Source organism: Heterodontus francisci, chromosome 12 (assembly GCF_036365525.1).
Source record: "Heterodontus francisci isolate sHetFra1 chromosome 12, sHetFra1.hap1, whole genome shotgun sequence".
Lineage (NCBI taxonomy): Eukaryota > Metazoa > Chordata > Chondrichthyes > Heterodontiformes > Heterodontidae > Heterodontus > Heterodontus francisci.
The window spans coordinates 20,904,748-20,919,029 of NC_090382.1; the positions used below are offsets into that span (position 1 = coordinate 20,904,748).

The window sequence follows — 14,282 nt, forward strand, 5'->3', positions numbered from 1 at the left end:
GCACAATCTCTCACTGGGTGACGGATTAAATGAGATGCAAACAGTTCAATCCCTCTGGTGAACATTCTCTTGCTCTTTGACGTTTGATAAGTCAAACCATCCAAGTAAATATCTGAACATGGAGTAAGGTTTGGAAATGCCAAACCAGCTTTTAGTTCCTATAGATCTTCAATCTCGAAGTATACCATAACCCAATGAACCTTCAAGGAGCCAAGTGTAAAGTCATAAATCACCTGGATACTTTTCCCTTGTTATTCGCACTTTGTCACTGCTTCATTACTCCCTCATTTTGTTACTGTTACTCCACTACTTGCACTATGCTATTGTTAGTTTGTCACTACTTCTCTACTTTTGTTACTCTCAACATGTTGCTTTTGCTTTGTCACTCCTCATTTCTCAGTTTGTTGCTGTGACTCAATTACTCTTCGTTTGCTACTCTCGACCTGTCACTTTTCTTACTCTCCCTTTATTGCTGTTTTTTTATTACTCTCACCCTGACACTCTTTGTTACTCTCATACTGCCACTCTGCCTTTGTTAGTCTTACCCTGTTTTAACCCTTTGTCACTCTCACCTGGTCTCTCTTGGTTACTCTCTCTCTCTCTCTCTCCCCCTCTCTGCTTCGTTGCTGCTTTTAGTTCCGTTTTCACATTTCACATGTCATTTCCTCCCCCTTTCCCGAGAGCAGCTCCTCTGTAGTTGAAGTAGAGCCGGACTGAGCCCGGAGCCGGAGTAGAGCCAGGACAGGTTAGTCATTGGGATATGTGTTTGTATGCTCGGTGATTCATTCCGATGATCAAACATTGTGTCGCTTAAAGAGAATTTAAATGTTGCCATTTCTGCGATAGACTTTAGCTGACACAGGAATGGGATGGCTTCAGAGGGCTTGTGCTGGTTTAATTCCTCCTTACTGCTTACCTTGGACCCTCATAAACCGACTCACTCTTCAGAAAAAGGTCCCAACAACAACTCACATTTGCATAGCGCCTTTAACATCCCTTCTACCCATCGTGTCCGTGCCAGTCCAAAAAACCCAATCCAGCTCTTGACTGTACCCCTTACAGGTTACGGCGCCTCAAGTGCATAGCCGACTATTTTTGAAATGTTCTGAGCGGTTCTGCCTCTTCAGTCTTTCAGGCAGTGAGTTCCTGATTCACACCATCATATGGGTGAAAAATAAAACACTGCTTCAGATCTGTGCGCCTTGGTTATTGACCTCTCTGCAGAGGGAAATAGGTCGTTTCTATCCACTCTTTCTAGGCTTCTCATAATTTTGTACACCTCAATTATTTTTCCCGTCAGCTTTCTCTGTTCCAAGGAAGACAACCCCAGGCTATCCAAACTTTCCTCCTGGCGAAAATTTTCCTTTCCTGGCAAAATCCTTGTAAATCTCCTCTGTACACTCTACTACCATCACATCCTTCCTGTAATGTGGTGACCAGACTGTTCACAGTACTCGAGCTGCTGTTGAACTAGTGTTTCAGAGAACTCTAACATAATCTATCTCTCATACTCAATAACGAAGCAAACTTGGACACTGAGCCACTTAAAGAGATATCAGCACAGATGACCGAAAGCTTGGTCAAAGAGGTAAGTTTTAAGGAGCTGTTTTAAAGGAAAGAAGAGAGAGGTGGAGAGGCAGAGGGGTTTAAGGAGGGAATTCCAGAGCTTAGGGCCCAGGCAACTGAAGGCACAGCCAGCAATGGTGGAACAATTTCGATCAGGGATGCTCCAGAGGCCAGAATTAGATGACTGCCGATATCCCGGGCAGTTGTAGGGCTGGAGGAGCTTACAGAGATAGGTAATAGTGCGGCCATTGTCAGGCAAACCCCAGCTGCCAAGACTGAGGCACACATGATTTCACCACATGAACATTAAAACCTTAAAAATTGCAATCCCTGACTGGAAGGACATTTGTATAGTACCAGACAATGTGGAAACAAAGGGAGCCAGTCCCTGGTCCTCCAATACACAGAAGCGGTTGGACCAGTTTTGGTCACATGGCTGACTGGCTGTGACAGAGAAATTTGAACCTCCAGCAAAGGATGTTGAACAGACTGTTCCATATAAGGAATAAAAACAAGAAATGCTGGAACCACTCAGCAGGTCTGGCAGCATCTGTGGAAAGAGAAACAGAGTTAACGTTTCGGGTCAGTGACCCTTCTTCGGAACTAGCAAATATTAGAAATGTCAAAGGTTATAAGCAAGTGAGGCAGATGACTAATCTGCTGAGCACTCTGGGAGCTTTTTGAATTTGAACTCCCAAACGAAGGGATGTGAACAGAGACAAAAGCTGTGTGCTCATGGAGTAAAGACCTTCTCCTGGAACTAAAAGCATCTCCTCTCCTGGCTGCCTGCTTCATCTCTTTCCACAGAACTGAATCTTGTGAAAATACGTGAAACCAAAAGAGAGAAAGATTTCCTACGTGTACAAGGTTTAAGACTAATACTGGGCCCCAACGAACCGCAAGACCATATCTTCAAACAAGGACTACAGCAAGCTCGAGAAACAGGAACAAGATATTGACTCAAACTGTTCTACTTATCTTTTCTTCTGTTCTTTTCTATTCCTATCTGCATGTTTATGTCGCGTGTGCATGCTAGCATGGGCGTGTTGTATATCCGTAGGTGTGAACCATATTAGTATTTAAGTTTTAAGGTTTAATAAGTTTCCTCTTTCTGCTTTAAACCAAAGAAAGCCTGCTTGTGCTCATTTCTTTGTCTGATAATTGGAAACTATGAACAAGGATTCCCAAAAAGGGGAGCTCAAAACTCAGTGTGTTTAAAATTAAACGCTGTTACGATAAGACCAGGTGAAGACAGCCAAAGATCCCTAGACACATTGCTCACCTGGTCGTAACACCATGGACGGACTTGAAAATGAAAATAAGAGGCATTGCTTGACCGGGAGTTAGTCAATGAGCACAAGAATAACGGGTGAACAGGATTTGGTGCGAGTTTTAGATGACCTCAAGTTTATGGAGGGTAGAATGAGGGAGGCTGGCCAGGAATGCATTGGAATACTCAAGTCTAGAGGGTACAAAAGCAAGAATGATGGTTTCAGCAGTAGATGAGCTGAGGCAGGGTGGAGTTAGGCGATGTTACAGAGATGGAAATTAACAGTTTTAGTGGTGGAAGGGTGGAGGGAGGTGGTGATGAAGCAGAGCTGGGTGTTGTCGACATACTTATGAAAACAAACGCTGTGCTTTCGGATGATGTCGTGGAGGGGCAGTATGGAGATGAGAAATAGGTGGGGGGCTGAGAATAAAATCTTGGGGGGTGCCACCAGAGGTAGTAGTGCAGGAGTGGGAAGCCATTGCAAGTGCTACTCTGGCTATGATTAGGTAGATAAGCATGGAACCAGCTAGTGCAGTCCCACCCAGCTGAACAACAGTGAGGAGACATTGGAGGAGGAGGGTGTGGTCAACTGTCTCAAAGGCTGCAATCAGGTCCAGAAGGATGAGGGGGGTAGTTTACCTTGGTCACAGTCACATAGGATGTTATTTGTGACTTTGATAAGAGCTGTTCCTGGACTGTGGCAGGTGTGGCAACCTGATTGGTTGAATTCAAACATGGAGTTTTGGGTAAGATGGACATGGATTTGGGAGGCGACAACCCATTTAAGGACTTTGGAGAGGAAAGGGAGGTTAGAGTTGGGGCACTAGTTTGCAAGGATTGTGGGGTCAAGGTTGTTTTTTTTCTGAGGAAAGGGGTGATGATTTAAAGTAGCCAGAAACCTACCTGAAGAGGAAGAAGCATTTACAATATCAGCTAACATGGGAGCCAGAAAGGGAAGTTGGGTGGTCAGCAGTTTAGTGGGAATAGGGTTCAGGGAGCAGGAGAACATGGACATGATGAGCTCAGAGAGGGCAAGAGGGGAGATAGGAGGGAAACTAGGGGAAAGTACAAGTTCAGGGCTGTGGTAGGGGGAAGCTTTAGAGGAAGTTTGGCCCGGTGGGCTAGCGGAAGGGAGGACGCAGCAGAGGCAGCTGATTGGATGGTCTTGTTCTTACTGACAAAGAAGTGCATTTCACAGAGGCCTACTCACATAAGGAAACATTGGGGGAAAAATGACTTACATTTATAAAGTCCTGTCACAACCTCAGGCAATCCCCAAGCGTTTTATAATCAATGAAGTGTTGTCACTGTTGGAAAGTTGGAAATGCAACAATGTGATAATCAGCAGATAATCTGTTTCAGTGATGTTGATTGAGGGTTAGATATTGGCCAGGGCACCAGGGAACTCCACTGCTCTTCTTCAAATATTGTCTTTTATATTCTGAGAGGGAACACTTGGTTTAACATCTCATCCAACAGTGCAGCACTGGATTATGTGCTCAGTTTTCTGGAGTGAGACTGAACCGACAACCTTTTGAACTAGAGGCAAGAGTGCTACCAACATGGATTTGCAAGGTTCAAAAAAATTGAGGATTTTTTTCTTGAGAGGTTAGTAGGGTGCGGGGTGATGATGCTGGGGGAAGTACGGTACCTTTGTCACCACTAGTATCCTCCTCTCTGGCCACTGTCTCAAGCTCAACCACTCTATTTTCAACCCCAAGCTAATCTTCTGACCCCACGTGTTCTGCTTCACAAAAGCTGCTTGCTTCTCCTTCAGGGACTTTGCTCCTGCCATCTTTACCTCAGCTCATCTGCTACAGAAAACCTCATACTTGCCTTTGTTACTAAGACTGCCTAATTCCACTTGTGACATTGCTGTCTCTGCCCCACCTCAGCTCTTCTGTGAATGATGCAGGGGGAAGAGAGGGTGATGCACATGAAGCCAGAGTTAGAGGAATGGAGGTAAAAGCAAAATACTGCAGATGCTGGAAATCTGAAATTAAAACAAGAAATGCTGGAAATACTCAGCAGGTCTGGCAGCATCTGTGGAGACAGAAGCAGTGTTAACGTTTCAGGTCAGTGACCCTTCATCAGAACTGGCAGATATTAGAAATGTAAAGGGTTTTAAGCAAGTAAAGTGGGGGTGGGGCAAGAGATAACAAAAGTGAAGGTATTGATAGGACAAGGTCACAGAGAATAACTGACCAGAAAGTCATGGAGCAAAGGTATGTTAATGGTGTGCTGAAAGACAAAGCGTTAGTGCAGAGAGGGTATTAATGGACAGAAAACTGAACAGCCTGGCCCCAAGCACAGTAGAAACAAACTAAAATAAAATAAACACATAAAAAAAAAACTAAAAATAAAAAGGGGGCCCTGACATGCTCTGAAATTATTGAACTCAATGTTCAGTCCGGCAGGCTGTAGCGAGCCTAATCGGTAAATGAGATGCTGTTCCTTGAGCTTGTACTGATGTTCACTGGAACATTGCAGCAATCAAAGGAACGGAGAGTTCTGGGGTTGTAGAACTGGAGGAGATTAAAGAGATAGAAAACAGTGAGGCAAGGGAGGGGTTTAAACCTGAGAATAAGAATTTTACATTTGAGGTGTTAAGGGACCAGGAGCAGATGTAGGTTAGTGAACTGAAACCCTCATCCATGTCTTTGTTCCTCCAGACCTGTCTATTCTAATGTACTCCTGACTGGCCTCCCGCATTCTACCGTCCTTACACTTGATGTATTCCAAAACTCTGCTGCCCATCTCCTAACTTGCACCAAATGCTGTTAACCCATCACCCCTGTATTCGCTGTCCTACCCTGGCTTATGGTTAAATAGCCCCTTGATTTTAAAATTCTCATCCTTGTTTTCAAATCCCTCCATGTCCTTGTCCCTCCCTATCTGTGTAATCTCCTCCAGTCCCACAACCCTCTGAGATAACTGCACCTCTCTAATTCTGGCCTGTTGAGTATCCCTGATTTTAATCCTTCTACCATTGGTGGCTGTGCTTTCAGCTGTCTAGGTCATAAGCTCTGAAATACCTTTCCTACACCTCTCTGCCTCGCTTTCCTACACCACTCTGCCTCGCTTTCCTGTACCTCTCTGCCTCGCTTCCCTCCTTTAAGACACTCCTTAAAACCTACCTCTTTGACCAAGCTTTTGGACATCTCCCCTAATATCTTGTTATGTGCCTCAGTGTTATACTTTGTTTTATAATGCTCCTGTGAAGCGCCTTGGGGTGTTTTATTACGTTAAAGGCGCTATATAAATACAAGCTGTTGTTTATCACACCCAGACTGGATTATTTCAGTCCTCTCCTGACGAGTCTCCTTTCCTTCACTGTCCATAAACCCCCTATCTTTCAAAACTCTGTTGCCCATTTCCTCACCTGCACAAAGTTCCATCATGCTTCACTAATCTACATCTGCTCCTGATCCCTTAACTCCTCAAATGTAAAATTCTTATTCTCAGGTTTAAACCCCTCCCTTGCCTGACTACTTTCTATCTCTTTAACCTCCTCTAGTTCTACAAACCCAGAACTCTCCGTTCCTCTGACTCTGGCCTCTCTTCCCCTTGCACCATTGGCAGCCATGGCTTCAACTAAGGTCCAACTCCCTAGAATTTGCTCCTTAAACCTTTCTAACTCTCCAGCTCCCTCTTCCATTTTAAGACCCTCTTTACAACCCACCTTGCTGACCAAGGCATTGGCCACTCCCTCCTATAATCTCCTCCTCCAGCTTGGACTCCAATCTCTTGTGAAGTGGCTTGGGCCATTTTTTCTATGTTAAAGGCGCTACATAAATGCAAGTTGTTGCTGTCACAGTGCTGATTGGTGGGAGGCAGCTCTGTACACTTGCAAAATATAGGAGAGTCCAGAATGCAACTGTACTTCCAGTTAAATAGGGCAGAATTGAAACAGCCTATTTTCTTATGATGGATATAACTCTACCACCAACAATGGCAAACATTTAAATGTTTCAGTTCCATTAGGTCTCCTACAGGCCGCCAGTCAGGGAGAGATAGAGGAGCTGATATGTAGGCAAATTGCAGAGAGATGTAAAAATAATAGGGTAATAATAGTAGGGAATTTCAAATTCTCCGATATCAACTGGGGGTAGTCTTCGTGCAAAAGGCTTAAAGGGGGTGGAATTCTTAAAATGTATACAGCGAGCTTTTTGAGCCAGCATGTAGAAAGTCCTACAAGAGAAGGGGCGGCACTGGACCTAATCCTAGGGAATGAAACCAGACAGGTGGTAGGAGTGTCAGTGGGGGAGCATTTCAGGGATAGTGACCATAAATTTGTAAGATTTAAAGTAGTTATGGAAAAGGACAAAGATGGACTGGAAATAAAGGTACTGAATTGGGGGAAGGCCTATTTCAATATGATAAAACAGGATCTGGCCAAAGTGGACTAGGAGCAGCTACTTGTAGGAAAGTCTACATCAGGCCAGTGGGAGTCATTCAAAGAGGAAATAGTGAGGGTTCAGGGCCAACATGTTCCCATAATGGTAAAGGGTAGGACCAACAAGTCCAGGGAACCCTCGATGTCAAGGGATATAGAGGATTGGATAAAGAAAAAAAAAGGAGGCTTATGGCAGATTCAGAGTGCTGAAAACAGCGGAGGCCTTAGAGGAGTATAGAAAGTGTAGGGGGGTACTTAAAAAAGTAATTAGGAGAGCTAAGAGGGGACATGAAAAAGCACTGGCGGGCAAGATAAAGGAAAATCCCAAGGCGTTTTATAAGTATATTAAGGGCAAGAGGATAACCAGGGAAAGAGTAGGGCCAATTAGGGACCAAAGTGGCAATCTGTGTGTGGAGCTGGAGGACATAGGTGAGGTTTTAAATGATTACTTTTCATCTGTGTTCACTAAAGAGAAGGACGACATAGGTGTAGAGCTCAGGGAGGGGGATTGTGATATATTTGAACATACTAGCATTGAAAGGGAGGAAGTATTAGCTGTTTTAGCGGGCTTAAAAGTGGATAAATCCCCAGGCCCAGATGAGATGTATCCCAGGCTGTTATGTGAGGCAAGGGAGAAGATAGCAGGGGCTCTGACACAAATTTTCAAATCCTCTCTGGCCACAGGAGAGGCACCAGAGGGTTGGAGGGTAGCGAATGTGGTACCATTATTCAAGTAGGGTAGCAGGGATAAACCAGATATTTACAGGCCAATGAGTCTAACATCAGTGGTAGGGAAACTATTGGGAAAAATTCCGAGGGACAGGATTAATCACCATTTGGAGAGGCAGGGATTAATCAGGGATAGCCAGCATGGCTTTGTCAGGGGGAGATTGTCTCTAACTAACTTGATTGAATTTTTCGAGGCAGTGACTAGATGTGAGGATGAGGATAAAGCAGTTGATATAGACTTCAGTAAGGTCCCGCATGGGAGATTGGTTAAGAAGGTAATTTGGCAAATTGGATCCAAAATTGGCTTAGTGGCAGGAGGCAGAGAGTGATGGTCGAGGGTTGTTTTGCGAGTGGAAGCCTGTGAGCAGTGGTGTACCGCAGGGATCAGTGCTGGGACCCTTGCTGTTTGTAGTGTACATTAATGATTTAGATGTGAATATAGGAGGTATGATCAGTAAGTTTTCAGATGACACGAAAATTGGTGGTGTCGTAAATAGTGAGGAGGAAAGCCTTAGATTACAGGACGATATAGATGGGCTGGTAAGATGGGCGGAGCAGTGGCAAATGGAATTTAATCCTGAGAAGTGTGAGGTGATGCATTTTGGGAGGACTAACAAGGCAAGGGAATATAGAATGGATGGTAGGACCCTAGGAAGTACAGAGGGTCAGAGGGACCTTGGTGTACTTGTCCATAGATCACTGCAGGCAGCAGCACAGGTAGATAAGGTGGTTAGGAAGGCTTGTGGAATACTTGCCTTTATTAGCCGAGGCATAGAATATAAGAGCAGGGAGGTTGTGATTGAGCTGTATAAAATACTAGTTAGGCCACAGCTGAGCTACTATGTGCAGTTCTGGGCACCACATTATAGGAAGGATGTGATTGCACTGGAGAGGATGCAGAGGAGATTCACCAGGATGTTGCCTGGGCTGGAGCATTTCAGCTATGAAGAGAGACTGAAAAGGTTAGGGTTGTTTTCCTTAGAGCAGAGAAGGCTGAGGGGGTACCTGATTGAGGTATACAAAATTCTGAGGGGCACTGATAGGTTAGATAGGAAGAAATTTTTTCCCTTAGCGGAGGGGTCAATAACCAGGGTACATAGATTTAAAGTAAGGGGCAGAAGGTTTAGAGGGGATTTGAGGAAATATTTTTTCATCCAGAGGGTGATCAGAATCTGGAACACACTTCCTGAAGGGGTGGTAGAGGCAGGAACCCTCACAACATTTAGGAAGTATTTAGATGAGCACTTGAAACGCTATAGCATACAGGGCTATGGGCCAAGTGCTGGAACATGGGATTAGAATAGTTAGGTGCTTAATGGCCGGCACAGACATGATGGGCCAAAGGTCCTGTTTCTGTGCTGTATAACTCTATGACTCTATGTACTGGAGCTGTTGGGAACTAATGATACAACCGACAGCTGCCAAGTTATCTGCGTACGATGTGTCACCCATCCTGTATAGTGGCACACCAACAATGCAATACAGCGGTGGCAAGTTGGCAAGGAAACTGCAAACATTCTAACTGGTAGACACGAGTGGATCAGCAGTGGCAAGACTACCAGTGTGTAAGTACCTCAACATCATAATGATCAACAAGAGTATTACCAAGGGGATGTCTCCAAGGACCGGAGCCCACTTGCAGACTCTGGCTAGCGTCAAATAGTGCAGTCTGGAAACCCAGCAACAGCACAACGATGCTACGTCCTCACCTCTGCTATCCAGAGAACCGCTAGCACCACAACGAGCCAGAACAGACAGGTACTGCCATGAGGCCAAGTACTCTTCCCCCTAATAGGTCCTCGACCTTGAGCCCAAAACCGTTAGCCATGGAGGATGAGAAGAGGCGATGGACGATGGACTCTACCTGAGGAGGCAGAGGAGGAATGAGTTGAAGCATTGTCTGTTGGATCTTTGAGATGAGGTGCCGGAACTCTCCAAGAATGACAAGGCTGCAAAAATGGTCGTCTTGAGAAAAGCAGCAGAGTATATTAGCAGGCTGAAGGCAGAGCAACAGAAACTGAATGCAGAGAGGGAGAAACCTCAGAAAGAAGAGCAACAAATGAGACACAAGAATTCAAGGAGCAAGAATTGTCAAACCACCAAAATCATCTATGGACTTTTAAGCCTCTGCACTTGTAAAGTTTATAATCTCTATACCTGTTATTAATTTTGATATCTAATTTTATGTATTTTTACTTTTAGCATACAAGATGTACCTTGGAAAGAAAGGGGATGTTGTATGATTGTTTTTAAGAGTGATGTCCCTTTAAGATCTTAGTATACTAATGAGCCAAGTACCAGGATGCAATCATGTGACTCGAAGCCTGAATCACTCTGTAACTGTAACACCTAGAGTAAGGTTCTGTAAATAGTTAGCTTAGTACGGTATATAATATTTAGCTGTAATAAACCTGTTTTGAGATCTTCAAACAACTGGACTTCCATGCATCCCATTTATCTTGCATCAGACAATATAAAAAGAACTCATTACAGCAGTTAGCTTGGGCTGCCGCTAGATGCTCCTCCTGTCTCCCTTGCTTTTTACCACCATCTTTCCTTTTTTATATTTAACAAACTGAATTGAGTCGGCTGTTTTCGAGATGGGGCTTTCCCTATCACCTCGAACCACGTATTGATTCTGTTTCCAGACCTTTGCTTGTCTGCTCAGTTGGATTGCCTTTGTTACGGTTGACTGAGATGAAGAGGAATTTCTTTACTCAGAGAACAAAGAAAAGAACAAAGAAAATTCCAGCACAGGAACAGGCCCTTCAGCCCTCCAAGCCTGCGCCGATCCAGATCCTCTATTTAAACATGTCGCCTATTTTCTAAGGGTCTGTATCTCTTTGCTTCCTGCCCATTCATGTATCTGTCTAGATACAACTTAAAAGACGCTATCGTGCCCGCGTCTACCACCTCCGCTGGTAATGTGTTCCATGCACCCACCACCCTCTGCGTAAAGAACTTTCCACGCATATCCCCCCTAAACTTTTCCCCTCTCACTTTGAACTCGTGACCCCTAGTAATTGAATCCCCCACTCTGGGAAAAAGCTTCTTGCTATCCACCCTGTCTATACCTCTCATGATTTTGTACACCTCAATCAGGTCCCCCCTCAACCTCCGTCTTTCTAATGAAAATAATCCTAATCTACTCAACCTCTCTTCATAGCTAGCGCCCTCCATACCAGGCAACATCCTGGTGAACCTCCTCTGCACCCTCTCCAAAGCATCTACATCCTTTTGGTAATGTGGCGACCAGAACTGCACGCAGTATTCCAAATGTGGCCGAACCAAGAGGGCGGTGGAGGCTCAGTCATTGAGTATATTCAAGACAGAGATTGATAGATTTCTAGATATTAAAGATATCAAGAGAAATGGGGATAGTGCAGGAAAATGGGGTTGATCTAGAAGATCAGCCATAATCTAGTTGAATAGTAGAGCAGGCTCAAGGAGCCGAATGACCTACTTCTGCTCCTATTTCCTATGTACCTATGTTCTTGACTGCAAGTGGTCAGACAAGGCATCTCAAACACTCGAACAACAATTCTGTCTCTGATTATTTTGTCTTTCAAGCCGCTGTACTCTCAGTCCTCTGCACGTTTGTATAGGTCATTTATAAATGCATCAACACTTTCTCCTTGACGTTGGGTACATTTGTTAAATTTGGCATGCTTCACGATGATATTCTTTCTCAGATTAAAGTATGTATCGAGTGCTTTGATTACTTCATCGTACGTGGCTTTCTGTTCATCGATACCTTACGTGACGAGTCACCCATCACATATAACCGACCTGATCACTGCTCGGTTTTGTAGCTAGGCCTGATGTGGTGTGATACCGGGCAAATCTTCAATACCACTTTGGCCGTGCCTCAGCTCGATTTAGGCCTGCAACTTTTCTCAAAGCTTTCTGGTAGGGACTTTTCCATCATTATTTTTCACCGCTGCCACCATTAAATATTCTGCACGTTGTTAGTCTAATACAGAGTATCTAAAGAGTCTGCTGGTTTAAAAGAAACGGGGCCTTTTGTTACGACTGAGGCGGGAAGAATGCACTGTTTATTCTACTCCCACTTCTCCACACGTCACAAAATATATTTACATTTTCCCACTTACAGATTCGGTCAATCATATGCTCTATTTTTCCCAGAATAAAACACACTAACCAGGTTTCTTTAATAAACAACAAAATTATCAGTTTATTATAAAACAAGTCTTAAACAATAATGAAGCAAGCATAAACATACAGATTGAAATATTAAAGCCCCTTATTTATCCCAACTCCTCACACACACACATCCATACACCGGTTATCCGGGAAAAATAAAAGGGATTTTTCTTACAAAGAAAACAAACAAAAAACCACTTAGGTGGAATGCTGGACCTTGGTTTTGGTTTGGCATCACAAATGCAAATAGATGCTGTCACTGCGAACTTCCTAGAACAGTTCTTTCCAGGTGATGTTGAAGATCAGTTTAGGTAGGCTTTCCCAGAAATGCAGCTATAGAGGCTTCATATAGGTCTTACAGCAGAAATGCAGCAACAAGAATTCAGTTCCCACACTTTCGATATGCAGGGTTTCTTCAAATATGAGTGGAACTAGGAAATGGACACACTGGAAATGCAGGCTTTCTTTTCAGGAGAGAGAGAGAGAGCTGGGTCTTCTTTGGCAGGCAAAAATTAAGTGTCTTTTCTAACAGTTCAAATTGAAACTTAAAACAGTCCAGGAGTCAAGCCTCCTGACCTCTATAAATCTTGACCTGTCACTTCTTTGTAAACATCACTCCAAGTTAAAAACAACCCTACTGGGTGATTATCCACAGATAGGTGCCTTACAGTAAGTCTTGTTTACAAGCCAAATTCAGGAACCTTCTGGTGACTTCTTCTTTTAAAAGAAAACACAAAGTTCAGCATCTCTTCAAGATAAATCAATGTGCATAATTCAACTATAAAGTCCTTAAAACATATTTTACAAAAACAAAAAAGGACTCTCATAATACTTTAGAAAACACATCTTACTGCTATGGCTTACATCTTCCAAGAGACTGCACGAGGGATCCATACCATGTATGGTATTACATCACTGCCTGTGATGAGGTATACAGTATGATTAGCATATTGGCCCAGTAACAACCCGATGCCCAGTATAACCCATTATACTACAGGAGTGTCTGCCTGGCTGCCCTTTCTCTTCAGACAACTATAAATCAATTTGTGAAAAGTGCAGGAAGAGCAGCTCGTGTTCCCATTCGAGCAGTGATTTCCCACTAAGCCTGTTCTAGCAACATCAGCTACAGAAATTACAGGCTTACATCATCAACAACAGCAGCTTGAATTTATATAGCACATTTAGTGTAGTAAAATGTCCTGAGGTGCTTCACAAGAGCATTAGCAAACAGAATTTGACAATGAGCCAAAAAAAGGATATATTATAGCTGATGACCAAAGCTTGATTGAAGAGGTAAGTTTTAAGGTATGCCTTAAGGAGGAAAGCGAGGTAGTGAGGCGGAGAGGTTTAGGAAGGAATCCTGGACTTAGGACCTTTGCATTTGAAGGCACAGCTACCAATGATAGAACAATTCAATTTGGGGATGCCTAAGAGATCAGAATTGGAGGAGTAATCTTGGAGGATTGTAGGGCTGGAGGAGGTTGCAGAGATGGCGGGGGGGGGGTGGGGGGGGGGGAAGGAGGGGTGGGGGGTGGTGAGGCCATGGAGGGATTTGAAAACAAGGATAAGAATTTTAAAATTGAGGTATTGCTTAATGGGGGCCAATTTAGGTCAGTGAGCACAGGGGTGATAGGAGAACGGAACTTGGTGCGAGTTAGCAGAGTTTTTGATGATCTCAAATGTATAGAGGGTGGAAATTGGGATGCTGACCAGGAAAGCATTGGCATAGTCAAGTCTAGAGGGATCAAAGGCATGGATGAGGGTTTCAGCAGCAGATGAGCTGAACCCATGTGGAGTCGGACGATGTTATGGAGGTAGAAAAATTGTGGTCTTCTAAAATTCCATCACATTTAGTTTTCTACCAATTTTCTCCCTGCTGTGTTGGATGGCTCCATGGACACTTAAAGCCTTCAGCTATCTGAATGAAGTGTGAGGTTTTGCTCTGTGCCAGTGGTTTGTACAGTAGAGAAGCTATTATAAGCTAAGTCTGATCATGCCCTTATATGACATCTCCACAAGGTTACTGCACAGTGTTGAGGAACAGGGGCCCTGCTTGGATTTCTGACTTCCTGAGACCAGTTGTGGCAGCTCAGCTTTTGTTCTGGCTCAAGTAACTGAGAATGGAAGTGAGGCCTCCCTGCTCTGCCTGGCTACCTT

At 44.0% G+C, this 14,282-nt stretch overlaps 1 protein-coding gene across 1 annotated transcript in view; it reads left to right on the forward strand.

The window, feature by feature from the left end:
• Positions 1 to 656: 656 nt before the first annotated feature.
• LOC137375775 (apoptosis-associated speck-like protein containing a CARD) overlaps positions 657 to 14,282 on the forward strand; it is a 99,909-nt gene continuing 86,283 nt past the window's right edge. Inside the window, exon 1 of the mRNA XM_068043182.1 lies at positions 657 to 745. The gene's annotated coding sequence lies outside the window, so the exon portion shown is untranslated. The remainder of the gene's footprint in view (positions 746 to 14,282) is intronic.